The sequence below is a fragment of the Aythya fuligula genome, chromosome 1 (genome assembly GCF_009819795.1).
Source record: "Aythya fuligula isolate bAytFul2 chromosome 1, bAytFul2.pri, whole genome shotgun sequence".
NCBI lineage: Eukaryota > Metazoa > Chordata > Aves > Anseriformes > Anatidae > Aythya > Aythya fuligula.
The window spans coordinates 91,545,620-91,562,061 of NC_045559.1; the positions used below are offsets into that span (position 1 = coordinate 91,545,620).

At 39.0% G+C, this 16,442-nt stretch overlaps 1 protein-coding gene across 2 annotated transcripts in view; it reads left to right on the forward strand.

Moving 5' to 3' along the window:
* The window catches only part of ALCAM (activated leukocyte cell adhesion molecule), a 114,625-nt gene extending 114,068 nt beyond the window's left edge, over positions 1 to 557 (forward strand). For both annotated transcript variants that reach the window (XM_032185135.1, XM_032185141.1), the window contains exon 16: positions 406 to 557. The gene's annotated coding sequence lies outside the window, so the exon portion shown is untranslated. The remainder of the gene's footprint in view (positions 1 to 405) is intronic.
* Positions 558 to 16,442: the final 15,885 nt, after the last annotated feature.

Below are 16,442 nucleotides of genomic sequence, written 5' to 3' on the forward strand. Positions count from 1 at the left end.
AGAGCAAATTCAGAATACCCAAACTAAACCTATTTGCGATATTGAGGGGATTAGATGGAGACAAAATTACAAAGGGTATTTATTGACCATAGCAGTTCAAATAGCATCATGGACCTACAGTGCAATCTTTTATTACAATTTTTTGTTTCTTCTTATCAGTAGTTCTATATAAATGTAGAGCTTATCCAGAAATACTTTACTTTCCAGATAAACTTACCTGATTTACCAGGAACAGCGTTGCAACAAGCTGTTCTTACAATGTACAAAATTATTGTCATCATTGAATTGCAGAACAAAATACTGCTAATGTAACTTTTTATTTAGAGGTTAGATACTGAGCAGTTATGTTGGTTAACATATTTAAGACTAAAACTGTTTAACTAGCTTTATCTTTCTTATTTTCAGAGAATACATATAGACCAATTGAAGCATGAACGTGGATTGTATTTAAGCATATACAAAGAAGTGACAGCTATTCATGGTTCAAGTATTAAACAGATCATACTACCAAGTTTTCGGAGGATTCTAGACACAATTATCTCAAGCTAAAAAAAAAACAAAACAAAACAAAACAAAAACAAAACAACTAATTTTGGCAACAGCCATGATAATAATAGGTCACCATATTGTGTTCTGTTTGAAATATTTTTTTGTAAATGTCTGCACTGAAGATTTCTTTTTGTTTGCCTTTATGTAAATTTTTTACGTAGCTATTTTTATACACTGTAAGGCTTTGTTCTGGGAGTTGCTGTTATTCTGATGTATAGTGTAATGGTTTTATTTCAATTGTTTTTATGACACCCTTTGGGCAGGTACATGTCTAATTCTGATTGTTATCAGTGAAGCCTCTGCTTTGTAGCAAGTACCTAAAGTGTAAGATTGTCTTAAAGGAAAATATCAATCTCCTTTTTCATTCTTAGAAATCACAGTAAAGAAGAAGGGTGACAGCTGTGACAAAAATAAACTAAACTGCTAATAAAAGTGAAAATTAAAGAAAGCCAAACAAAGGTAAACAGCCAGAAAGGGAATTGAATTTATATGGAAAAGGCTGGGTATTGAACAAGGAACACAATGAAAAATTCTTAGCCTATGTGCAGATGGTGGTTAGTAATTCTTTTCTTCTAGAGTAAGACGTGCATTTTATTGATACATTACCTGTTGTCTTTCATGTTAGAATTAGGATAAGGAACTGGAATTCTGGATTGATTTTGATTCCTTTACGTTATCCGCTGCCTTAAAGTACTGTACCTTTTATTCATTTCAAAAAGATATCAGTCAGAATTGGAGACTTTTTAAAAAAAATAGAAAAAAAAAAAGTGGTCATATCAAAGCTGCATTTTTTTTTCCACAAAAATAGAATATATATATTTTTTGTGTGTTTTTGTTAACTATGCTACAGATATTGAATGCACCTTGAGATAATTTTAGTGTTTTTAACTGGTACTTAATTTATCAAACAGTACATAAAATTGTAACAATGAAATGTCTATGTATCTTTAGTTACATTCAAGTTTGTAACTTTATAAACATGTTTTATGCTTGAGGAAATTTTTAGAATGGTACTGATAAGAAAATGTTTTGGCGTAAATGGCCAATGGAAAATTTTACTGAAGGGGGCAAGGTTTCACCTTTTTGGAAGGTTAGTTTCTGGAAGAAAGTAATAGGCAGCTTTTATGAAGAGGAACTGTAGAGCAAGCAGAACATCAGGTTTCCATTTACAAATATCCAGGGAAAAGTATGTTTTTATAGACTGGTAGACAAAAAAATAATTAACAAAAGAAAGAGATGGACGTTAGGAAATGTATTTTGCCACTTTTGCATTATTTAGGGGGAAGAAAACACTGTTACTTGTAAATTTGTAAAATGTTACATGTCTGGGCAGTAGTGACTGATGTCTTAATAAAAGCTTCCTGTAGTGCATTGGCATGGATTAAATACATAAGATGTCCTATAAACTCTATGCTGTATAAAATAATAGAGGGAAATCCTGTTATATGACTCTAAACTCTGATTTGTTACTGTTTTATTTGGCAAAAAGAAAAAATTATAATCTTGGTCAATATTTAAACCAAAGTAAAATGGGGTAAAAAACCAAAGTAATTTGTTTTGCATGGCTAAGCCATTATGTTATCTCTGTAAATATTGTGATTTTTTTTTTTTAGAATTTTGTTAAAAAAATTCTAAAATTTTTAAACACCTGTTTTTCCAAAATAAAACGTGAACACACAAAAAAGTTACTTTATATACAAATATATCTTTTTCTTTTGGTGCGAGAACACTGCCAAGTGATACACATTTTTTAAAAAAGATGCAGTGGGCATGACTCTAAACAGGAAAAGCTGTAACAGAACGCGGTGAAGGAGTATGCAAAAATCAACTCTTTGTTTATAACACTACAAATCGTTCTTAAATACAGAGAAGAAACCTCCAAAGATCATCAGGGAAAGCATAGGGAAGGGTTGAAAATGTTCATACCACTGTCTTGGGAACATGGGGGAAGAAGAGAAGAAAAAGTCGTTCGACTTCCACAGCTATGAGAAAGGAATTAAAACACCTTCTCATCTTTTGGGATTCTGCTAGATCTCCTATGCACTTTAAATCGTCAGTCCTGGGAGCCAGGTTTTCACTGCTCCACGTTCACTATAGGCACGTTTCAAGAACCAAGAGTGCAAAAAAATTAATGTTTCTATCCATGCCTAAACAACAATAAAACCGAAGTATGTCTTCACCTGCTTGTCTGACATCTCAGTTTCAAAGTCCATGTATGAATGCGAGGGATGGCACTTACCCAGAGCTCACACTGTTGTTGACCCGAACACAGCAAGTTTCTGCCTACAGAATCTGGCTTCAGGAAGTCCCAGGAGGTCCAGGGGGTTCTGTGGGGGTATTTGGGCCTTCTCATGCATCCAGAGAGCACAAGCACTCACTTAGAGACAAGGTTGACTATGCCGTGATGCCTTGTGGGCATGCAAAACCTTCCAAGAGGTCATCATGCATCTCCACTTGTGGCCTGGTTAAAAAGAAAACAAAACAAAACAAAAACACACACACATAAAAACAAAACACCCTCTAGCAAGGAATCGTAGGCATTCTGTTTGAAATTTTGTTTGCCACGTTGGTGTTCACCTTCAGTTTATTACACATGGGAAGGAAAAAAAATACATCCCTCCTCAGCAATGCTTTAAAAGCATGACAACTGAAGAAAGGCAAGCCTCTTGTTTTAAGGTTGGGAAATTAAGACATGTCATGGTGTCAGTTCACAGCTGTGCAGGAAACTGCCACTGAGCTTGAAACAGGGTTGTCTGCATGGTGCAAAGGCAGAATCATGCAGGAGTATCCCACAGGCTCTGCAAGACATCCATTTTTTAAGTCCTCAGATGCAATAATCTCAAATCTATAGCTCACTGTAATAGATAGGAGCCACAATTACAATGCTACCACAGAAACGTGGTCAGTAATGGCATGGCCAGAAGGCAAGGCCTTCTGGAGAAAGAATAAGGGCTTGAACTCAACACATCAAAAGGCAAAGCATCAGGTAGATTTTTGTACCACATCTAAAGCCTACAAAACAGCTTGCTTCCTAGGATTTTACCATGCCTCCATCTACTACGCTCCTCGGGCTAGCAGGTGTTCAGAGCCCTAACCAGCATTAAATTCTTACCAGATTGCTTATCAGTAAAAACAAACTGTCCACACCCATCATCTGTATTACCTATGACATGCCAACATCAAACAGCAATACGGTTGGTTTAGGCAGCATGTTACACCTTTTCCTGCACAAAGAGTTTTCATTAAGTCATTTTTTTTGGAATACATGTACAAATCAGTAACTAAATTGTAAGTCGATTACTCGAACATTATGAGATGCCAACATATTTTATCCACGTTGGTAGCAGCCATAGAGACAGACAAAGAATGAATAAATGTAAATTTGTTGGATTTTGTTTGTCTGTTTTTTAAGATCAATGTCTTCTCAGAACATCCAGTATTCACCTAATATCCTTGGCTGCTGCAGTTAAATCTGATTTACTCGTACTACCACATGTAGCTGGTAGCTGGATACTTTCCTGTTGACTTCATGTTTAGACAGCCATATGTACGCAATTATCTCAGCTAAGATTATCAGTGACATACGAAATGAGATCCTGACCTCCTGTGTCAACCACATCTGTGCAAACATTTCCTGGGTTTTCTTTTGATGAAAAAGCATCTCCATCCAGGTAGCTGTTTCCAAGAACCGCCTGGTGCAGGTTTTTGAACAGCTTGCTCCTGCAGGCAGGATAGCACAACCTGTGAGGATGGAGGGAACAGAGGGGGTACAGCACTTCTCCTAGGGAGATACTTCTGCCCTGAAGGGCTCACACCCTTCTAGAGGAGGGTGAGATCCTCAAGCTGGTGTAAATCAGTTTATCTCCAGTGCTGAACAAGGTTGGTGTCAGCCTTTCCTCGTGGTACTTTGCCAGGGCGAGTGCACTACCTTACTACAGGAGTGGGGAAAGAAGGAAGGTTGAAAAGCAAAACAAAATTAAAACAGACATACAAGAAAACCACTCACACACCTTAAAATGTGTGTTTCCTCTATAATGCAGCACGCACATTTAATAATGATTTGTTTCAAATTGTTAGAACCAGAAACTAAGTTTATTACTTAGTATCAAATTATGTCAAAGTCAATTTTTTAAATAAGGCTAACTCCATACACCTATTCCACTTACAATTATTAAAATGTCCTGTAACTCATGCATTTTTCTCATTTACATTCTAAATGGAGACACGCGTTCTGTTAGCAGCAAGGCGTTCTCTTTGATGTATTAATGAATTTCAGCTTGAAAAGGTAAAGACTGACAAAATATTATGAAATTCTGTTCCTTAGAAACAGTAATGTACCTTTCCTGTAACCCTTCCACCCCCAAATATTTTTCCTGCTCTACGTGACGATGAAGCAAAGGCTTGCATAGTCCTGTCCCCTATCCTAGTGCTTGTTTTTCCATCTCCCGTGCTGTACGAATTGATCCTCTGCTGCCTTCACCATCATTTGTTTATTTGCAGGATGTTTAGTTCAGAAATCTCAAAGCACCTTGAGATACACACCCACAGTTTAAGTCAACCATAAACATAAACTGTCTGAAAAACGGGCTAAGTGAAACATTCCAACTTCCCATGTTTGTGCTTCTACATGTTCGTGTCCATTGTTCTGGAGTCACATTTTGGAAAAATTACAGAAGATCTGATCCACACTGCAAAGGCTCGTCAGTAACACCATAACATCCAACTGTACCTGTGACACCAATGCACCTAAGCCTTTTATTATTTTTTGACTGGCCCTTTTCCCACCTACTTGTAGTGCTGGACATAATGTTAAATAAATAACAAGCAGGAATCTTGGCACTGGGAATGCCAGCACAAGGATTATGTTTAAGGATGTGATCTGTTCTCATGCATTTCAGTTCATGTAACTGTGAGGCAAGGAAGGACCAACTGCACACTACCTAGCCCTGTACCTAAGAGAAAACTGAGGGAAGAAAGCAACATCCTATTGCTCTAAGAAGTAACAGATCAAATTTTAAATAAAATTATTTCCATTTACTTTTCTAGGAAAAAGCAGCCCCTTTCAATCCTACTTCACTCAGAACTCTGTATATAATGCAAGTTATATTAAAACAGGCCAGCTACTAATCCAGAGCAGGAGCAATGACTCCTTAGTCGAGTAATCACCTGCATAGGTACCTCGCTGATGAGGATTTGTTTTCTCCAGAGCTAGAAAGCATATACAAATTCAGATTGTGTTGTAAATGTTCAACAATGCCTACACACCAGTTCTGAGATTTCATTAATATTTGCATCTGTCACAAGAAGAGCAAGTCTAGCATGCACAACAGAATACATTTGAAAGGAAGAGCATAATTGAATCTAAATTCAGGAAATGAAATGAATTAAAGAATCAAATAAAACGTCATATAGATAAAATATTTCCACAAATTCAATTTCAGTGTTGTTGATATAAAAGCTCTCCCTGTTTTTATTAATCAAAATAAAGAAATACCACACTCATTTCCATGAATTCAAGGAAGTAAACACACAAACATAACTGACCAAAGTGACTGCACTTACTAAACAGAAAGAAGCAGGATATGGAAATCAGATAAGACAGGCTTTATCTAGTGATAAAATTAGAGTTAGTGAGATTACCAGCCTGAGGAATATGGTAGTTTCAATTATACATGCAGTGTCTTGCTAACCCCTAGTTGCTGTACCTTGAAGTAATTTATTTTTCAGTGCAGCCTAATTTTGCTGCATGTCTTCTGCTGAGTGCTGGGTCCTATGTTTTCCTAATTCAAAACATATCAGGAACAAAATTGAAAAAGCAGGTGTTTTTTTTTTTTTTTTTTTTTTTGTTTGTTTGTTTGTTTGTTTCTTACTTTTTTAATATACATACTATAGGAAAGGGTAAGAAGTACCAGTTTAGCAACCAAAGCCAGCAGTGGTTAGGAGCTCTTTAGAATGTAATATTTGTGTACTGGCTCTTTTTACACTGCCTGTGCCCTGAAGAATCCATCATCTGGTCCTTCAAAAAAGGGGTGAGGGAGAGAAGTGAAGAGTGAAACTACCATAACTCACTGAAAGTGCAAAATGAAAGAAAGAAAGAAAGAAAGAAAGAAAGAAAGAAAGAAAGAAAGAAAGAAAGAAAGAAAGAAAGAAAGAAAGAAAGAAAGAAAGAAAGAAAGAAAGAAAGAAAGAAAGAAAGAAAGAAAGAAAGAAAGAAAGAAAGAAAGAAAGAAAGAAAGAAAGAAAGAAAGAAAGAAAGAAAGAAAGAAAGAAAAGATGGGAACATTGCTGTGATCACTGCTTACAATGATGTAGTCCTTAGGTGCAGTGTTCTTTCCATATCCTATCTCTGCTGCTCTCTCTGGAGTGTTTCTTCAAACATTTGCTCTCTCCTTACTATGTGTATACTTTTCTACATTTACACTAGCTAAAAGGTGCTAATAGCTATCACCAAGAACAGGTCTGGATCCCAAGACAGTCAGAGGTATCCTTTATAAAGCTGCTAGCCTTAATGGCCTAGCATCGTTATCTCTAACAGAGGAAGCCATCACATCTCTTCATGTAGCTCCAGAGATGAAACAACCTATGCTGTTGAGCTGAGGCAAACTCAACAAATTAAAAAATCAATCAAGTTCCACTTGCAGCAGAACAGAGATTTAACCATTACAGAAAACGTGCAGACAGGAATAAGCGGGTCATATTTGCATCCAAAATTGTAAGGGAAGTCTAAGAGCTGGACCTGCAGAAGCACCCAGAACAGAACTTGCTGAAGCACTAACCCAGCCTCAACACAGCACTAGGTACTGACAGAACACTCTACACATTTGCGCTTTTCCATTCAGTGCAATTCAACTCTGAGTCCAGAGATGACATGAGAGGAAAAAAAAAAAAAGCCTTCTTGTGACTGTGAAAAAAGATCAAGCTGGACAGGAATAGCCTGTTCAACTCCAGCACACTGTGACCAAACACAAACGGTTCAGCTTCCTCACAATACATAATGCTGCCTTTGTTATAATAATTCTGCTTTCAATGCAAAGTATATTTACATAAATTTACATAGAGAGAATATTCAAATGCATTTAAAGGTATTATTAACTAATAAACCTATCTCAAATGGTATTTTAATGCAGTTGCTTCTTTTATTCAGGTAGATCTCGACACAAGATATGAGTATAATAAGTAATCCAGCATAAAAATGTGTTATTCACCATCCCTAATGAATCTGCTTGAAATATGAGGCATGGCCGTTTGTTGCTGGTGGGGAAGAGTCATAGCCAAAGAAACAGTGAGCAAGGCTACATTAAACAATCCTGGCAACAGAATTTCTAAGTGGGAAAACATCTTCTCTGTTTTTACCATCCTGAAGAGGATTTTGGTGTGAAGATGTCACAAATCGGACACCCATTTTGTATTACTAATACTCATCTGTCACTAAATTCTGGGTAATTCAAAAGCCAGAGGCAGGACAGAGGCAGTAAGAGAGAAAGTGTCAGAAACCAAGATGGAACAAATAATGTAGTTACTCAGAACACATTAAAGCTGACCAAGAATCTTTAGGAAAGATACAAAGGAAATTAAATCCCAGTGAGAATCCCAAACTTTCTCAAAAAGAAAATAAAGCAACAGTTGGAGATTTCACAGGAAAGAAAAAAAAAAAAAAAAAAAAAAAAAAAAAAAAAAAAAAGAATTACCAGGATATATGAGAGACCAAAACAATTTTGATTGTACAGGAACTAATGAGCTACAACTGAAATCTAAAAAAGCTTTTAAATGAAATACTTTTAAGCAGGGATTCATAAGGTTGCAAACTACTTGAGAAGACAGCCTAAATGGAGGAGGAATCAGAATAATATTTAAGGTACATACAGAGCCTTTCCTTGTCTTGGTTTCTCCAGAGGCAGAGCCACGAAAGGTCCAATTTCAGGAGAATTACCTGCTAACATGTTTCCTTGGGGTCTAACTATCCTCCTTTATATTACAGGCGTGAGACATAACTCAAGATAAGGACTATAACACTGATTGATTAATCAACATATTACTAACAATTAATAAATCAAATAACCTAATTAATTAATAAACAGACAACTGTTACCAATTTACATTTACATTATTGGGCTTGCTGTCACACTCAACTACAAAGTTAATCACTCCTAAATCACACTGTCTGCACAGAACTACTCCTGAAATACGTACCTGTCAGCCTTCTCTCCCTACACCACCTAATGTTAAGGTGCAGGTTATCCCTCTTCACTTTTCCTTCCCATCCACACCAGGCCAGTCTATGACAGACTTAACATAGTCCAGCAAGGCCACAGGTCTGTGGGACAGCAACTCTACCATCTGTAGAAGTTCATGCTCCTGCTGCTGGAAAATCTGCCCACCTTTGTTCTTTACTTGATGTTTACCTTGTTTTCTTTCCTTTTTTCTTTTCTTTCTTTCTTTTTTTTTTTTTTTTCCTCCTCAATTTCTGACTGCAGCTTTGTATCTCATTTTCTGCATCCAATTTCTTCTGAAAGGAACAACCTGCTCCTGATTACTTCTACTCCATTGGTCCTAGTAGGTGGCCTTGCAACTCAACCCTCCCCTGCAGTTGCCTAGTTCAGGCCAGTTACTTTTAGTTTACACGTCCTCTAAGACAAAACACCAAGCTTGAGGGTGTCCTTGATCCCAATGTCTATAGATATTAAACGGCACCGGTCCCCCAAGACAGACCCCTGAGGGACACCGCTCATCACTGGCCTCCACCTGGACATAGTCATTGACCACCACTTTCTGGCTGCGACCTTCAAGCCAATTCCTTATCCACTGAATGGTCTCCAACCTTCAAAACTCACCTGTCTCCAACTTAAAGATAAGGATGTTGTACGGGACTGTGTCAGCTGATGGATTCCAAAGCTGACAGGTTCTTTGATATGTTCTTTGGACAACCTGCAGGTTTCCTGCAGAGACTTTATAATACAAGACCTGGTATTCCAGGAGCCCATCTTGATCATGTGGGGTGACTTAAAGTGATCTAAGTGAGGACAAAATCCAAAGGGCACACGACCAAATGAATCATCTGAGAAAGACAAACAGAAGCAGCCCATCTCTAATACGGCAGAAGAACATAGCACAGAAATTGAGTCAACTGAAATGCAAAAAGATCAAATTCAAAGAGGAAACAAACACTGATTTGCTCTTATTCCCATACACTCCAAATAAGGTTGACAGAGAATTGTTAACTATGTTTTTTATTTCTTGGCAGTAAAGCGAAGCACTGTGTAGAGATAATATCCAAAGCCAGTTGTACCAATACCTGAAGGGAACAGCACAAGCTGAGCTGACTGCTTTGAGCAGAGAGCTATTTTCACCCTCTTACACTTCTGGTAGCTGAGCTAGTGTGAGTGAGTGTGCATGGAGAGGGAAACTGTCCCACAGGAGACATATTTTAGGGAAGGGAAAGTTTTAGGTATGATTTGAAACATCACAGTTAACGTTTACAGGGTTTTGACTGCAGATAGTTAACATACTAGCCACAAAGATCCATCAATCATCACAACATACCCCTCCGATCCATAATCATTCTTGACAGCAGGTGGAAGTTTGTTGTTGGAATTAGCAGTCTGTCTCCCCTCACTTCAGAGATCACTTCCTTCCAGCACAGTCTCAGTGTCTGTAGAGCAAGGCAGCATTAATGTATTTTTCCCCCTCCTGACGCTGAGCAGCCTATGATTAATCACACTGGCACCGGATCCTATTCTGATGAGAAAAGTAAGCTAAGCATTACTTATGTTCCTAAATATGTTAGGCATTTACAATGTGTTTTTAACAGCTTTCCACTTGATGTGCTGAACTTGTGTGACACTGGTTTGAATTAAGGCGAGGCAAAATGGCAGCAGCTTAGTATGTGGAGATCTGCTGGCCATTTCTAAGCCCATACCAGGCTCCAGAAGAAACATTACAATAATTATTTTCTCCTTTTCTCCTAAAATCTGCTCTCAGTACAAACCAGAACTCTATTACCATTCCAGATAACATTCCATTGGCGCTTGCTTCTTGCATGTAATTAGCCTGTTCACGATGTGCTGGTGACATTGTTTAATTTAACACTTTCTGATAAAAAAGTTCAACTGTCAGAACTGTTTGGATTTTTTTTTTCCATCATTGAACTGGGCTGCAATCTGTGACTGCTTGGCCATTTTTTAATTCCTATGTTCTGCAAAATAAAGCCTTTTTCATCAGCAAGCTCAGGGCCCTTCAAACTGGGACATCTGCCCTCCTGTCTCCTCAGGCAAACAACAGCACCCTAAGAGACTTTTTTTCCAAACATTTAAATTTTAACTCATTCATTAAAGTCAGATTCCTCCACCACCACCCCTTATCACCATTTTTAATGCAATTAAGTGATTTGATGCTCTTTTACGTGGTTGTTGACTAATTCCCAGTGCACTATCCTGTAATATTTAGCAATTGTCTCAAAGCACTATATCATGTGCAGAATCTCATGAGGAATTCAGACACTATAATTTTATTACCAGTTTCTTAATGAAAGCAGAACATCAGACTGAAGCTAATCTATTCTGTTGACACAACAAGCTTCAAACTCCTGGCTTACTCTTTCCTAATCAGAAGCCTAATCAAATTTTACTTGTTAATATGATCTGATTATTAACCTGCTCAGGAAGGAATTATCTTTTTTCAGTTTTTCAAGTCAGGACCCTCCTGGGCTCACTGCATAAATCTAGACAGTGACAAATGGTGGTACAGACCACCTGCCATCCTGTTTTGCTGGGATGTGGCTTCGTCATCTCTTAAATAATGGGTATGAATGAGCAAAAGCCCAGTAAACATCATGCCTGTGTCAAGGCAAGGGCGCTTCCATAGACTGCACTCCTTGCTCTCAGGCAGGGCAGAGCTACACTTAGCATCTCCCACACCAGTCCCCCGTCTGATGGAGCTCCAGGTCTCCCTCCCATGCATCTGGCAGAGGAGGCGTGTGTTGGATTACAGCCTGCTCCTCTAGCCTCCCTCCCCCATGAGACAAGGTTATTGCTGCTTCCTCTGCGGCTGGCAGCTATTACTTAACTGCCAGCTGTGCTCATCTTTGCTTCCCTGCCTCTCCCCGTGCTAAAGCGCTGATAAAACTGAGGTGTATTCGAGGGCAAGCAGCCTCTTGCTTTGCACAGCAGCACGAGAACATCCCACTCTTCAGTACAGCATCTGGCTGCAATGAGGTGGCGGGGGGTCAGGGGCGAGAAGGGAACCTTGAGAAGATTGCCTCTGAAGGGAAGTTGGGGTCAAACGTTACAGAGCACCAGCGGAAGACATGTCAGGGCAAAGGGGTGCAGGTGACAAAAAAAGCAAAGGAGTGGGAAATGTATTCCAGAGAAATGGGAGAGAGCTTGGAGAGCATGGAGCGGAGATCTGAAAGAGCAGACTAAACGTGCAAGTTCACAGGCTGGAAAGAAAAGGAAGGCTGGTGAAAGAGAAAACAAGGCAGGGAAAGAGCATGAGTAAACAGTAGCAACCGTTGGCAAGACACTGAAATGCTACTGAGAAAGGACATGTAGCTCTTCAAAGGATAAGCAAGGAATGACAGGCGCAGGACAAAAAAAAATACAGGTTATTTGAAGGAGATGAACATCCTCAACATTTACTTGTTTTGTACACACGTTTCAAAAATATTCTACACTGAAAACATGCATTAGATTTGTATTTGCAAAGAAGAATTAGATTAAAAAGAGAAAGGGGAGGGAAACATGGAACAGGAAAAAATTGCCTAGTGAATTCTACCTTGTGCTCCCAATTTCCACTGGCAGGCATTCAGAATGGATGAGGTGACTTTTTAGCACTTGTACTGAGTCCATGCTACTACCTGGAGATTGAGGGAGAAAGGGTTTTGAACATTTCTGAAAAATGTGCACTTCTTTAGAGCATAATCCCTCAAAAAGAGGGAGCAGAGACTAGAGTGAAATAAATTATAACATGTTCCCTCCACCACACAGCAACAAAGATAAGCTTTCAATAAAAAAAAAAAAATAAAAAAATACTTGATTCCTTTTTTTTTTTTTTGTTGAAAGGCAAATGAGTAAACAAACCATCTGATGATAGATGGATGTCACCATGGATAGCTCAGGAAACAAAGTATTAGGAAATCATTCTAATTACTGTGAATCTTAGTAGATTTAAGCATTCAGGGGTCATCTATCAAAATTAAAGCATGCAGTGATTAGAGAACTGCATTAGGACAGGATCCATCGTGCATTACAAGGGAGCTTTCCAAAATTAAAAACAACATACAGGGAAAAATGTCATTCCTTTGAGCTTTTGCAGAAATCTTAGACAACTTGTAATTAATATGCATGCACAATGACTTGCAACTTGGTGGGTAATATCACTGTCATATGCCTTTTTAAAATTTGGTAATTTTAATGCCATTTTTTATTAATATGATTAATGTAAGCTAGTTTGCGTAGATGGGAAAGAACAGAAGCAAATCACAGTTAGCTGTCAGCTTCATTTAAATTCAGATTGGTAGGAATATATACTGCTCTCTGGCCTAAGATATCAAATGGAAAGATGAAGAGAAGAAAAATAAAATACTTGGAGAAATTGAACCATTACTTACAGAAGAGGGTCAGATGTTGTCACCCACATAAGGAAACTTGCTCAACCATACTTTGGGACATAATTGTATGTTCTGCAGAATGCCAAGATAATGGATAAGGATTTCAAGTGAATTTTGATAAAAGACAATAGTGTACAGGCTGTAACTGAGTTTTAGGTTAACAAATACCCTCCAATAGAGAACTAGAAAATTAGACGGGCAGCTTAATCCACACTGCCTTGATTTAGGCTCATCACACTCACAAAACATCCACTGAAATGTGGGGCCACCACTTATGAGAAATGAACCTTTTTTCTATAATTTGAGACCTCTCTATAAACAAGCATGTGCCACTTTGGCTCAAACTCAAGGCAAAAGCAGACAGAAGTAACTGGCATTTCTGAAAGCCAAGCCAATGGTATCTCACATTAAAATCTTGTAGGGGATCTTTGCAATTTGGCCATTGTCCTTCTGTTATTAATAAAACCACAGAATGGTTTGAGTTGGAAAGGACTTCAAAGACCACCCAGTTCCAAATCATGGATAGGGGCACCTCGCACCGGACCAGGCTGCCCAAAGCCCCATCCAGCCTGGCCTTGAACAGCACTACAACAAAGGTGATCTGAATGTGGGCTGTAAGTCTACAAGCAGCTTACTGGGACAATTAAAATTCATCCTGCAGCACTACTCCAAGTCACCTCTTCTCATGTAGCTGTGTTCTCTCTCAAGACCCCCATAGCTCCTCTCCCCTCTGCTGCTTACCGTGGTGTGGGAATGGAGTAGATGTGTTGTGCAAGCAAGCAATCCTGCAGAAAGTCCCATTTGTCTTATGTTTGCTACACATTTGAAGAACTGCTGCTATGTGTGCAGAGCCCGCGCTATATTTCAGGTACTGTTTATTTCAGGGTTTGCTATATATATATGCAGTAAATCCCCTAAACTCAAGAGGACGTGTCCTTCACATCCTCCTGTTCACGCACACATGAAGTGTGGATTGAATGTGCAGGGGACTGGATTTTTCAGAAAAGCTATATGCAGGGCCACGTATACACCGTGCCTGGCCTGTACAGATGTGCTCAACCCAGCACATCAAGAAGCTCCTCCAGAGGACACAGTTATCCATTTGTTTTATAGGACATGGCCTTTCAGTAAGACTTTGGTCAAACAGTTCTGAAGTCAAGGGGGGGAAATCACTATCCATATATTCAACCAATGCTGAACTTTGACTTTTTTTCACAGAGAGAAAGCTGAAAGAGTGAAACGAAACCACTGTTGAAGTGAGAGACCACCTGGGTACAGGTGAGCACTAGAAATCTTGTACCTGTACTACATTTAGGTAAGCCAGACAGTCAAGATTTAGAAAGTGCAGGCCTCTGGATAAGGTTAACTGCACTAGAAAATCTGTTCCTCGGTGCTAAACCGTGTTCAGAAAAGCTGAGCATCCACCTATGAACTAGTTCCTGGACTCCTTTTTCTTTTATTTATTTATTTTTTTTTATTAACAAGAACAATCACAAGAAGGATGACTATTCTGCCTACCTCAGCCTCCTACTTTTTTATCTTCTGTCTGATCTCCATCCTGGAAAGCCTCTCTCCAGCTAGTCCTTCTCCTTTCCTGATAGGAAGCGAAGCAAAAAGAATCAGTCTTTCACTAAAAGCCTTTTTTGCCTGTCATTAAATTCCCTTCAAAGCATTTCAATGGCCTATAAATCTTTCCCACCAGCTTCAAATATTTGCTATTTTACTCTTTATTATCTCTGCTGTTTTAGTTCTCCCTTTTCTGTCTTCAATCTTGCTATAATTGACCACTATCTCCCCAGAAAGTTTTTGGTCTTCTGGCCACAGATTTAGGCAGGGGGGTGTCTTCCAGTTTTCCTTAAGTATGTGATTGGCACAGGTAATTAGACAAAAGAGGAGGAAAGTACCTTGCTCTTGCTTGATGGGCACCCACTTACTGCTGAGGAAAAGATTCTAGTTACTGAGGGTACAAATAATTCCAATGTTGTGTTGTCAGGAATGACACTCAGGGCACAAACAGCACCTCACCTTCTGCTGCAGACAGAAACCAAAGCAGCTGCAGAGTCAATCTTCTATCAAAGCACATTTAAAGCAAATTTCCACGGCAGAGTCAAAATGTCACCACCACTGCCCTCAGCCAATGCACAAGACTGTTTTTAAAAATAAATTAAATAGTGCAGATGTCCCAGGAAAGAGGTGGCACAGGATTAAACAGAATTTCCATATAACAGTAACCAGCTGGAGTCCTCCCCTCTTGAGCAACAACCAAGTTGTTACAAGGTATGTAACTTAAAAGCATTTAAATGTACCACATTTCATTACAAAACTTAAGATTTACTATGAAGTGGGTGAAAAAAAGAGACACCTCCCCCCTCCCCTTAATTTTCCCAGTCCATATAATTATTCCTTCTTCTGTAACATCATTTCTCTGCGCTAGTGCAACCTGCAAACTCTTACACATTTGAGCTGGTTTTCATGTGTCTAACAAATGGGCTTCTATTTAAAGTGAAACTACTTGTTATTAACACAGTCACTGTGGAGAAAATCACCAAGCCAGGCAGATGAGTTTGTCATGTGTATGCTATGACTCACCTCCAGAAAACAGCTAGCACCTTAGCCTTTCTGGCTATCATGCTTTATTACAATCCATACAGCATTCTAACATCTGCGTTCTCATTTAATAAATTAAAAAAAAAAAAATCTGTCAATGAGAACCTGCCCTTTAACAAGGGACCTAGATCAGCAGCTTAAACCTGCTCCCAGAGATGCTACAACACATGCCGTGCCCCTCTACCCATTTTCCTGGAACTTCAGCTCACATGGGGGAAGTGTAGGGTAAGCACCGGGTCTGATGCAAGGCACAATATGGGAATTCTTGCCCAGTCGATTGCACTTGCCGCTATTTTGTAGCCTTCCTTCAAGAAACAGGGCAATGTGACATCTTAAGCTGATAAAAGGAGCCACACTGGGGATGCCTCACACAGCAGCCTTCATTTGGAGTCAACACGGACCAGTGGATGCCTGATACACTGCAGTCGTACAGCTCACACTCAGCAGCTCTTCTGCCGCTCTCATCTTACCAAAAACCACAGCCTGGCTTCTTCCTGAAACTCCCCTAACAGACTATTTAACTTAATTTGACACATCGCATGTGTTCACAGCCTGAGATGCCTGCAATCAAGACATTTTGCCAATAGATTAGGAGTTACCATTCAGCATCAAGACCAGCAAAAAGATGACAGCACTATAGATGCATACAGACAAGCGTGAGTCCAACTACCAAACACTACAA